This window comes from Cryptomeria japonica, unplaced genomic scaffold, assembly GCF_030272615.1.
Source record: "Cryptomeria japonica unplaced genomic scaffold, Sugi_1.0 HiC_scaffold_61, whole genome shotgun sequence".
In the NCBI taxonomy this organism is placed as follows: domain Eukaryota; kingdom Viridiplantae; phylum Streptophyta; class Pinopsida; order Cupressales; family Cupressaceae; genus Cryptomeria; species Cryptomeria japonica.
The window spans coordinates 380,001-392,836 of NW_026728883.1; the positions used below are offsets into that span (position 1 = coordinate 380,001).

Consider the following 12,836-nt stretch of genomic DNA (forward strand, 5'->3'; position numbering starts at 1 on the left):
TAAACGTGAGAGGCTGCAGGGTCGACTCAGAGAGGTCTATGCATGTGAGAGGCTGAAAGCAAGGTCAACTCGGAGCGGTCTATGCATCGGGCGCGCTTGGGGCGACTACCAGTGCCAACCCCTTATCCCGCGACGCGTCCGACAAAGAGAACGTTCCAAGGCGGCAGAGGAGGTTACCAGCCGAAGGATGCAGTAGCAATAACAGGTATAGTTCCGCGGCGGCCGAGAAGACTCACCGCATAGGAATCGGGATGCGAGGCGAGGGATGCGGCGGGAAGGCCCCGACGGCTAAACGGAAGAGGCTGCAGGGCCGCCTCGGAATGGTCCAAGCATCGGACGCGATTGGGACGACTACCAGTGCCAACCCCTTATCCCGCGATGCGTCCGATACACAGATAGTTCCAAGGCGGCCGAGGAGCCTCACCGCATATCAATCGGGGTGCGAGGCGAGGGATGGGGCGGGAAGGCCCCAACGGCTAGACGGAAGAGGCTTCAGGGCCACCTCGGAATGCTCCAAGCATCGGACGCGCTTGGGGCGACTACCAGTGCCAACCCCTTATCCCGCGATGCGTCCGATACACAGATGGTTCCAAGGCGGCCGAGGAGCCTCACCGCATAGCAATCGGGGGTGCGAGGCGAGGGATGGGGCGGGAAGGCCCCAACGGCTAGACGGAAGAGGCTTCAGGGCCGCCTCGGAATGGTCCAAGCATCGGACGCGCTTGGGGCGACTACCAGTGACAACCCCTCATCCCGCGATGCGTCCGATACGAAGATGGTTCCAAGGCGGCCGAGGAGCCTCACCGCATAGCAATCGGGGTGCGAGGTGGGGGATGCGGCGAGATGGCCCCAACGGCTAGACGGAAGAGGCCACAGGGCCGCGTCGGAATAGTCCAAGCATCGGACGCGCTAGGGGCGACTACCAGTGACAACCCCTTATCCCGCGATGCGTCCGATACGAAGATAGTTCCAAGGCGGCCGAGGAGCCTCACCGCATAGCAATCCGGGTGCGAGGTGGGGGATGCGGCGAGATGGCCCCAACGGCTAGACGGAAGAGGCTGCAGGGCCGCCTCGGAATAGTCCAAGCATCGGACGCGCTTGGGGCGACTACCAGTGACAACCCCTTATCCCGCGATGCTTCCGATACGAAGACAGTTCCAAGGCGGCCGAGGAGCCTCACCGCATAGCAATGGGGGTGCGAGGTGAGGGATGCGGCGAGATGGCCCCAACGGCTAGACGGAAGAGGCCACAGGGCCGCCTCGGAATAGTCCAAGCATCGGACGCGCTTGGGGCGACTACCAGTGACAACCCCTTATCCCGCGATGCATCCGATACGAAGATAGTTCCCAGGCGGCCGAGGAGCCTCACCGCATAGCAATCGGGGTGCGAGGCGAGGGATGCGGCGAGATGGCCCCAAAGGGTAGACGGAAGAGGCTGCGGGGCCGCCTCGGAATAGTCCAAGCATCGAACGCGCTTGGGGCGACTACCACTGCCAACCCCTTATCCCGCGATGCGTCCGATACACAGATAGTTCCGAGGCGGCCGAGGAGCTGGGGGATGCGGCGAGATGGCCCCAATGGCTAGACGGAAGAGGCTGCAGGGCCGCCTCGGAATAGTCCAAGCATCGGACGCGCTTGGGGCGACTACCAGTGACAACCCCTTATCCCGCGATGCGTCCGATACACAGATAGTTCCGAGGCGGCCAAGGAGCCTCACCGCATAGCAATCGTGGTGCGAGGTGGGGGATGCAGCGAGATGGCCCCAACGGCTAGACGGAAGAGGCTGCAGGGCCGCCTCGGAATGGTCCAAGCATCGGACGCGCTTGGGGCGACTACCACTGCCAACCCCTTATCCCGCGATGCGTCCGATACACAGATAGTTCCAAGGCGGCCGAGGAGCCTCACCGAATAGCAATCGGGGTGCGAGGCGAGGGATGCGGCGAGAAAGCCCCAACGGCTAGAGGGAAGAGGCTTCAGGTCCGCCTCGGAATGGTCCAAGCATCGGACGCGCTTGGGGCGACTACCAGTGACAACCCCTTATCCCGCGACGCGTCCGATACACAGATAGTTCCAAGGCGGCCGAGGAGCCTCACCGCATAGCAATCGGGGTGCGAGGCGAGGGATGCGGCGAGAAGGACCCAACGGCTAGACGGAAGAGGCTTCAGGGCCGCCTCGGAATGGTCCAAGCATCGGACGCGCTTGGGGCGACTACCAGTGACAACCCCTTATCCCGCGACGCGTCCGATACACAGATAGTTCCAAGGCGGCCGAGGAGCCTCACCGCATAGCAATCGGGGTGCGAGGCGAGGGATGCGGCGAGAAGGACCCAACGGCTAGACGGAAGAGGCTTCAGGTCCGCCTCGGAATGGTCCAAGCATCGGACGCGCTTGGGGCGACTACCAGTGACAACCCCTTATCCCGCGACGCGTCCGATACACAGATAGTTCCAAGGCGGCCGAGGAGCCTCACCGCATAGCAATCGGGGTGCGAGGCGAGGGATGCGGCGAGAAGGACCCAACGGCTAGACGGAAGAGGCTTCAGGGCCGCCTCGGAATGGTCCAAGCATCGGACGCGCTTGGGGCGACTACCAGTGACAACCCCTTATCCCGCGATGCGTCCGATACACAGATAGTTCCAAGGCGGCCGAGGAGCCTCACCGCATAGCAATCGGGGTGCGAGGCGAGGGATGCGGCGAGAAGGACCCAACAGCTAGACGGAAGAGGCTTCAGGGCCGCCTCGGAATGGTCCAAGCATCGGACGCGCTTGGGGCGACTACCAGTGACAACCCCTTATCCCGCGACGCGTCCGATACACAGATAGTTCCAAGGCGGCCGAGGAGCCTCACCGCATAGCAATCGGGGTGCGAGGCGAGGGATGCGGCAAGAAGGACCCAACGGCTAGACGGAAGAGGCTTCAGGGCCGCCTCGGAATGGTCCAAGCATCGGACGCGCTTGGGGCGACTACCAGTGACAACCCCTTATCCCGCGACGCGTCCGATACACAGATAGTTCCAAGGCGGCCGAGGAGCCTCACCGCATAGCAATCGGGGTGCGAGGCGAGGGATGCGGCGAGAAGGACCCAACGGCTAGACGGAAGAGGCTTCAGGTCCGCCTCGGAATGGTCCAAGCATCGGACGCGCTTGGGGCGACTACCAGTGACAACCCCTTATCCCGCGACGCGTCCGATACACAGATAGTTCCAAGGCGGCCGAGGAGCCTCACCGCATAGCAATCGGGGTGCGAGGCGAGGGATGCGGCGAGAAGGACCCAACGGCTAGACGGAAGAGGCTTCAGGGCCGCCTCGGAATGGTCCAAGCATCGGACGCGCTTGGGGCGACTACCAGTGACAACCCCTTATCCCGCGACGCGTCCGATACACAGATAGTTCCAAGGCGGCCGAGGAGCCTCACCGCATAGCAATCGGGGTGCGAGGCGAGGGATGCGGCGAGAAGGACCCAACGGCTAGACGGAAGAGGCTTCAGGGCCGCCTCGGAATGGTCCAAGCATCGGACGCGCTTGGGGCGACTACCAGTGACAACCCCTTATCCCGCGATGCGTCCGATACACAGATAGTTCCAAGGCGGCCGAGGAGCCTCACCGCATAGCAATCGGGGTGCGAGGCGAGGGATGCGGCGAGAAGGACCCAACGGCTAGACGGAAGAGGCTTCAGGGCCGCCTCGGAATGGTCCAAGCATCGGACGCGCTTGGGGCGACTACCAGTGACAACCCCTTATCCCGCGACGCGTCCGATACACAGATAGTTCCAAGGCGGCCGAGGAGCCTCACCGCATAGCAATCGGGGTGCGAGGCGAGGGATGCGGCGAGAAGGACCCAACGGCTAGACGGAAGAGGCTTCAGGGCCGCCTCGGAATGGTCCAAGCATCGGACGCGCTTGGGGCGACTACCAGTGACAACCCCTTATCCCGCGACGCGTCCGATACACAGATAGTTCCAAGGCGGCCGAGGAGCCTCACCGCATAGCAATCGGGGTGCGAGGCGAGGGATGCGGCGAGAAGGACCCAACGGCTAGACGGAAGAGGCTTCAGGGCCGCCTCGGAATGGTCCAAGCATCGGACGCGCTTGGGGCGACTACCAGTGACAACCCCTTATCCCGCGACGCGTCCGATACACAGATAGTTCCAAGGCGGCCGAGGAGCCTCACCGCATAGCAATCGGGGTGCGAGGCGAGGGATGCGGCGAGAAGGACCCAACGGCTAGACGGAAGAGGCTTCAGGGCCGCCTGGGAATGGTCCATGCATCGCACGCGCTTGGGGCGACTACCAGTGACAACCCCTTATCCCGCGACGCGTCCGATACACAGATAGTTCCAAGGCGGCCGAGGAGCCTCACCGCATAGCAATCGGGGTGCGAGGCGAGGGATGCGGCGAGAAGGACCCAACGGCTAGACGGAAGAGGCTTCAGGGCCGCCTCGGAATGGTCCAAGCATCGGACGCGCTTGGGGCGACTACCAGTGACAACCCCTTATCCCGCGACGCGTCCGATACACAGATAGTTCCAAGGCGGCCGAGGAGCCTCACCGCATAGCAATCGGGGTGCGAGTCGAGGGATGCGGCGAGAAGGACCCAACGGCTAGACGGAAGAGGCTTCAGGGCCGCCTCGGAATGGTCCAAGCATCGGACGCGCTTGGGGCGACTACCAGTGACAACCCCTTATCCCGCGATGCGTCTGATACACAGATAGTTCCAAGGCGGCCGAGGAGCCTCACCGCATAGCAATCGGGGTGCGAGGCAAGGGATGCGGCGAGAAGGACCCAACGGCTAGACGGAAGAGGCTTCAGGGCCGCCTCGGAATGGTCCAAGCATCGGACGCGCTTGGGGCGACTACCGTTGCCAACCCCTTATCCCGCGATGCGTCTGATACACAGATAGTTCCGAGGCGGCCGAGGAGCCTCACCGCATAGCAATCGGGTTGCGAGGCAGATTATTGGGAAGGGAACCCCCTGGGATGCGGCTCAAGCAGTGCCCAAAGGGACTGGAATGCGGAATCACATCGAGAGACCCAAATGCTATACGAGGGCTCAAATCGAATTATCGATTTGGCCACGACATGGACGCATCGGAACGACTACCTTTGCCGAACCACTCGCAATTGCATCCATACCGAAACCAATAGACATTTCCGTTAGAGCCCTCGCATAGCATTCGGGAATCTCGCATGCCCCTCTAAATCGACCAATGCTGGCGCTCAACGAAAATCCGAGCGCTACCACCGTTCGAGCGCCAGCATTGGTCGAGTTAGAGGGGCACGGGGGAGAATGCTCCAGTCAACACCTCCCCTATATAAGTTATTTGTCCGATTCTCGCACAACCGTAGTCTGCCTCGTCGAATCAAACAACGGTCCCAGATTCCGACTTCCGTTCCGTAGAGACCCAAAAGCTAGATGGAGGCTCGCAAGAAAGAGAGTCGGCGCATAGCAATCGGGTTTCTCGAACGTTTAGGGACCGAGCTCACTTGCGGATAGGGCAAAATCCGCCAAGCAACCCAAAAGCTAGACGGGGGCTCGAATCGAATCGCCTAGGCGGCCACAACAACGACGTGTTGGATCGACTACCAGTGCCAAACCATTCAGCAAGACTAGTCTGTGTCGAGGCCGGATAGAGATTCTCAGAGAGCGCCCGTATAGCATTTAGGAGACCTGCCGCGTCCCTCACACTCGACAAATGGTGGTGCACGTTTATAAATCCGAGCGATCCCAACCCTTTCAAGCACCAACATCGGTCGAGATAGAGGGGCACGGAGGGGGCTGCGTGAGACAACACAGTCCCCTATATAAGTTATTTGTCCGATTCTCACACATCCGAAGAATGGTCATCAAATCGGACAACAGCCCAAACTTCCGACTTCCGTCCCAGAAAGCCCAAGAGCTATCTAAAACGTTCATGGCCGGAACTCGATCGCGGCTATACCAGTCCGCCAAGCAACCCAAAAGCTAGACTGGAGCTCTAGTCGAATCACCTCTGTGGCCATTGCAAGGACGTGTTGGAGCGACTACCATTGCCGAACCATTCCGCAGGTCGAGTCCATACCAAGGCCGCATAGAGATTCACGATGAGCTCCTGCATAGCAATCAGGAGACTTGCCGTGTCCATCACAATCGATAAATCCTGGTGCAAGATTTTTGCATCCGAGCGCTCCAACCAGTCGAGCACCAGCATCAATCGACATAAACGGGCACGGGGGGAGGATGCTCGAGAACACTACCTCCCCTATATAAGTTATTTGTCCGATTCTCAAGCAGCCGAAGTCTGGTCATCGAATCGGGTCAAAGACCACAACTTCCGACTTTACCCACAATGCAAGTCATCGAATCGAACATCGGCCCCCGAGTCGGACTCCATGCGTATGTCAGGTCATCGGACCCAAATTCCGCCTTCCTGCGCATGGCGGGCCATCAATATCAACTCGGTCATCGGACCCAAACTCCGCCTTTCTGCGCATGGCACGCCTTCAAATCGGTCATCGGACCCAAATTCCGCCTTCCTGTGCATGGCGGGCCATCAACATCAACTCGGTCATCGGACCCAAATTCCGCCTTTCTGCGCATGGCACGCCATCAACTCGGTCATCGGACCCAAATTCCGCCTTCCTGCGCATGGCAGGTCATCGGACACAAATTCAGACCTCGCCAATATGCCTACGTATCGAATCGGTCATCGGACCCAACTTCCGACTTCATCCATACTGTAGGGTCTTTGAGGTTGGCGCGGTGCGCTCAACCCGGGGAGTCGACCCATCGAAGCATACACCTCCCCTATATAAGCTATTTGTCCGATTCCCACACCTGTGTAGTTTGCACCTCTGACCAGGACATCGACCCCAACTTCCGAACTCGACTGCAACGACGGCACCAGCGCCTTGGTGCGCACCTTGCGACGCACAGTCCCAACATTCGCCTTCCTGCACATGGCAGGTCATCGGACCCAAATTCCGACCTCGCGAGTATGCCTACATATCGAATCGGTCATCGGACACAACTTCCGACTTCATCCATACCGTAGGGTCTTTGAGGTTGGCGCGGTGCGCTCAACCCGGGGAGTCGACCCAACGAAGCATACACCTCCCCTATATAAGCTATTTGTCCGATTCCCACACCTGTGTAGTTTGCACCTCCGATCAGGACATCGACCCCAACTTCCGAACTCGCCTGCAACGACCGAACCAGCGCCTTGGTGCGCACCTTGCAACGCACAGTGCCAACATTCGCCTTCCTGCACATGGCAGGTCATCGGACCCAAATTCCGACCTCGCGAGTATGCCTACATATCGAATCGGTCATCGGACCCAACTTCCGACTTCATCCATACCGTAGGGTCTTTGAGGTTGGCGCGGTGCGCTCAACCCGGGGAGTCGACCCAACGAAGCATACACCTCCCCTATATAAGCTATTTGTCCGATTCCCACACCTGTGTAGCTTGCACCTCCGATCAGGACATCGACCCCAACTTCCGAACTCGACTAAAAAGACCGCACCAGCACCTTGGTGTGCACCTTGCAATGCACAGTGCCAACATTCGCCTTCCTGCACATGGCAGGTCATCGGACCCAAATTCCGACCTCATGAGCATACCTACTAATCGAATCGGTCATCGGACCCAACTTCCGACTTCATCCATACCGTAGGGTCTTTGAGGTTGGCGCGGTGCGCTCAACCTGGGGAGTCGACCCATCGAAGCATACACCTCCCCTATATAAGCTATTTGTCCGATTCCGACACCTGTGTAGTTTGCACCTCCGCTCAGGACATCGACCCCAACTTCCGAACTCGCCTGCAACGACCGAACCAGCGCCTTGGTGCGCACCAAAAGTGCGCACTTTTGGAGGGCACTTTTGTGCGCTCCAAAGGTGCGCACTTTTGGAGGGCACTTTTGTGCGCTCCAAAGGTGCGCACTTTTGGAGGGCACTTTTTGGAGGGCACTTTTGTGCGCTCCAAAGGTGCGCACTTTTGGAGGGCACTTTTTGGAGGGCACTTTTCTGCGCTCCAAAGGTGCGCACTTTTGGAGGGCACTTTTTGGAGGGCACTTTTCTGCGCTCCAAAGGTGCGCACTTTTGGAGGGCACTTTTTGGAGGGCACTTTTCTGCGCTCCAAAGGTGCGCACTTTTGGAGGGCACTTTTTGGAGGGCACTTTTCTGCGCTCCAAAGGTGCGCACTTTTGGAGGGCACTTTTGTGCACTCCAAAGGTGCACACTTTTGGAGGGCACTTTTTGGAGGGCACTTTTCTGCACTCCAAAGGTGCGCACTTTTGGAGGGCACTTTTTGGAGGGCACTTTTGTGCGCTCCAAAGGTGCGCACTTTTGGAGGGCACTTTTTGGAGGGCACTTTTGTGCGCTCCAAAGGTGCGCACTTTTGGAGGGCACTTTTGTGCACTCCAAAGGTGCGCACTTTTGGAGGGCACTTTTCCTGCGCTCCAAAGGTGCACACCTAGGTGAGCACCTTCGACCACACCTTGTAGCACACCAAACTCTGACTTTCGACTTCATCCGCAATGCAGGGTCTTTGAGGTTGGCGCAATGCGCACAACCAGGGGAGTCGACCCATCAAACCCAACACCTCCCCTATATAAGCTATTTGTCTGATTCTCATACATGCGTAGCCTGCAGGAGCAATTAGGACATCGACCCCAACTTTCGGCTTCTAAACGAAAACAAGGTCTTTGAGGTTGGTGTAATGCGAACAACTAGGGGAGTCAACCCATCAAACCCAACACCTCCCCTATATAAGCTATTTGTCTGATTCTCATACATGTGTAGTCTACAGGAGCAATTAGGACATCGACCCCAACTTTTGACTTCTTAACGAAAACAAGGTCTTTGAGGTTGACGTAATGCGCACAACCAGGGGAGTCGACCCATCAAACCCAACACCTCCCCTATATAAGCTATTTGTCCGATTCTCATACATGTGTAGCCTACAGGAGCCATTAGGACATTGACCCCAACTTTTGACTTCTTAACGAAAACAAGGTCTTTGAGGTTGGCGTAATGCGCACAACCAAGGGAGTTGACCCATCAAACCCAACACCTCCCCTATATAAGCTATTTGTCTGATTCTCATACATGTGTAGCCTGCAACAACGATTAGGACATCCACCCCAACTTCTGAATTCGTCTGCGTTGACCGCACCAAAGGTGCACGCCTTGGTGCTCACCAAAATCCGACTTCCGACTTCTTCTGCTATGCGGGGTCTTTGAGGTTGGCGCAGTGCGCACAACCAGGGGAGTCAACCCACCGAATGCAACACCTCCCCTATATAAGCTATTTGTCTGATTCTCATACATGCGTAGACTGCAGCAATGATTAGGACATCCACCTCAACTTTTGACTTCTTAAACAAGACAGGGTCTTTGAAGTTGGTGCAGTGCACACAACCAGGGGAGTCGACCCATCAAACGCAACACCTCCCCTATATAAAGCTATTTGTCCGATTCTCATACGTGTAGTCTGCAGCAGCGATTAGGACATCGACCCCAACTTCCGAATTCGTTTGCATTGACCGCACCAAAGGTGCACGCCTTGGTGTGCACCTTGGAGTGCACTTTGGTGCTCACCTCGGTGCACACTTTGGTGTGCACCTCGGTGTGCACCAAAGGTGCGCACCTTGGAGCGCACCAAAGGTGTACACTTTGGAGCGCACCACATAGGGTCTTTGAGAGGTTGGCGCAGTGCGCACACCAAGGTGGGTGTTGAGGTGCGTGCCGAGGTGGGTGGGTGCTAGGGTGCGCTCCATGGTGGGTGCCAGGGTGGGTGCGTGCTAGGGTGGATTCCAAAGAGGGTCATAGGGTGGGTGCCAAGGTGGGTTGGTGATATAGTGGGTTCAAAGGTGGGTACTAGGGTGGGTTCCAAGGTGGGTCACAAGTTGGGTGCCAGGATGCGTGGGTGTTAGGTTGGGTGCCAAGGTGGGCTCCTGCGTGGGTGGGTGCTAGGGTGGGTTTCAAGGTGGACGCGAGGGCGGGTGCCAAGGTGGGTAACAAGTTGGGTGTTAGGATGGGTGAGTGCTAGAGTGGGTGCCAAGGTGGGTGGGTGCTAAGGTGGATGCCAAGGTGGTTCACAGGGTGGGTGGGTTCTAGGGTGAGTTCCAAGGTGGGTCACAGGTTTAGTGCTAGGGTGCGTGTCAAGGCGGGTGTCGAGGTGCCTGGGTGCTAGGGTGTGGATGCCAATGTGGGTCATAGGGTGGGTACTAGGGTGGGCTGCAATGTGGGTGCCAAGGTGGGTAACATGCTCGGTTGGTTCTAAATTGGGTGTCAGGGTGGGTGTGCACCCACCTTGCCCGAGGTGGGTGCCAAGGTGCCAGTGTGGGTGGGTGCTAAGGTGGATGCCAAGGTGGGTGAGAAGGTGGGTGATAGGTTGAGTGGTAGGATGGGTGGGTGCCAAGATGGGTCACAGGGTGGGTGCAAGGGTGGGTAGGTGCTAGGGTTGGTGTCAGGGTGGGTGGGTGCTAGGTTGGGTTCCAAGGTGGGTGCGAGGGTGAGTGTCAAGGTGGGTCACAGGTTAGGTGCTAGGATGGGTGAGTGCTAGGGTGCAAAGGTGCCAGGGTGGGTGCTAGGATGGGTCGATGCTAGGGTGAGTGGCAAGGTGGGTCCACAAGTGTCAAGGTGGGTGCCGAGGTGGGTGCCAACTTGGGTTCCAAGGTGGGTGCCAAGTGGGCGACTGCTATGGTGGATGCCAAGGTGGGTCACGGGGTGGGTGCCAAGTTGCTAGGTTGTGTTCCAAGGTGGGTGCCAACGTGGCTGCTAGGGTGCGTGGGTTAAAGGGTGTGTCACAACGTGGGTGCCAGGATGGGTGCGCACCCACACTGGCCAAGACGGGTGCAAGGTTGGGTTCCAAGCCCGGTCACAGGCTGGGTGCTAGGATGGGTGGGTGCCAAGGTGGGCACCAGGGTGGGTGCACCCACCCTGGCCAAGGTGGGTCACGGGGTGGGTCCTAGGGTGGGTAACAGGGTGGGTACTAAGGTGCGTGCCAAGGTGGGTCATGGGGTGGGTGCCAAGGTGGGCACCAGGGTGGGTGTGCACCAACCCTAGCCAGGGTAGGTCACGGGGTGGTTGTCGGGGTGGGCGTCAAGGAGCCAAGGTGGGTGGCAAGTAGCCAAGTTGCGTGCCAAGGTGGGTGTCGGGGTGGGTGCCAAGGATCCAAGGTGGGTGCCAAGGAACCAAGGTGGGTGTCTGGGTGGGTGCCGAGGTGGGAGCCAGGGTGGGTCCCAAGGTGAGTGCAAAGGTGGGTGCCAGGGTCAAGGTGAGTGCCAATGTGGGTTCCAAGGTGCCAGGGTCAGGGTGAGTGCCAATGTGGGTTCAAAGGTGCTAAGTTGGGTGCGAGGTTGGGTGCGAGGGTGGGTGGGTGCCAAGGTGTGCTAGGTGGAAGCCCGGGTGGGTCGGCATCCCATGGGTGTCGAGTTGGGTGCCTGATGGGTGCTTCTTGTCAAGTTTTAGTCGTCGGGACTCATTTCGAGCCTTAGAGGTCGTTTCTTGTCCGGTTGCCCTGTCTTCGACCTGGGAACCCAATTTTGGTCCTCGGGTCCCATTTTTTTTTGTCTCGCATCCCACTTTTGGCCTGTGGCCTTTTCGGGGTCGATTCTCGTTTTGGGCATCAGAGCATGTTTCTTCTCCTAAAACCCAATATTTGTTTATTAAGTCTCGGAACACATTTTTGTTCTCGTGGACCCATCATGGGTCTTGGAACGCATTTGTGGTCCTTGGGTCCCATTTTGCATCCCGAAACTTGTGTTTTGGTGCTTGATCCCTATTTTGGGTGCCCACCTTGCACCAAGTGCGCACCCGGGGCAAACCGAGCGCCTTGGTGCACCGGGGCAAGATCGAGCGTGCACCCGAGGCGCCCCGAACATGCACCAAGGTGCACTCGGCCCACATGTGAGCGCAGGTCGTTGCGCCCGAGGTGGTGTGTGGGCACCGCGTTGCAGACGGGACACTGCACGCACACGACGCCCCGTCCAGGTGCACGCACGTAGGCCGGGCCGGGTGCACACCCGACGCCCTAGCAAGGTGCGCGCACCCGGGCAGGGCTCACACTTGGCGAACGGGGCGCACTTCGCGAGGGAGGGTGTGCACCTCGACGGGGGTGGGTGGCCGGGGTGGATTCGCACGTGGGTCGCGGTTTGCTAAGTACACACTGCGACAAGCTCATAACGGGTGCGATCATACCAGCGTTAGTGCACCGGATCCCATCAGAACTCCGCAGTTAAGCGCGCTTGGGCCGGAGTAGTACTGGGATGGGTGACCTCCCGGGAAGTCCCGGTGTTGCACCCTTTCTTAGTTTTTCGCCGGGCGTCGCAATGCTATTTGAATAAACCTTTTGCCCGTTTGCGTTCTCGTCGGGGCCGGGCCGGGCCGGGGTGCGCTGCCCGCACTACCGCGCGCGCGGGGGGCGACACCGAGCGCGCACCCGAGGCGCCCCGAGCACACAGGCCACGGTGCAACCCGGGCGTTGTGCGCGCACCCCGGTGCGCCCGAGGTGCTGCGCGCGCACCCAGGTGAAATCGGTGTGCACCTCGGCCAGTGCGCGCTCGGTCGAGTCGCGCACGTTGGCCAAGGTGCACGGTGATGTTTCTTACTCTAAGGTTCCGCACCAGACGCCCGGGACAGGTGAGCGAAGCTGGGCGGGGCCGGGTGCGCGGCCGGGGCAGGTGCACGCAGCTGGAGAGAGCTTTGGAGCACACCAGAGGTGCGCACCTTGGAGCACACTTCGGAGCGCACCAATGATGCGCTCCATTCAAAAGTTTCCTGAAAAGGCAAAAAAAGTTGAGATTATAGAATTTCCCACTTGAGAGATTGTAAAAAAAAAAAATTTAAAATGAAGGAAACGCGGGTGCCA

At 58.9% G+C, this 12,836-nt stretch overlaps 1 non-coding gene across 1 annotated transcript; it reads left to right on the forward strand.

Moving 5' to 3' along the window:
- The first annotated feature begins 12,152 nt into the window (after positions 1–12,152).
- Positions 12,153–12,271, forward strand: LOC131863386 (5S ribosomal RNA). Its single transcript, XR_009362307.1, has one exon. It is a non-coding gene; the product is annotated as a 5S ribosomal RNA (ribosomal RNA).
- Positions 12,272–12,836: the final 565 nt, after the last annotated feature.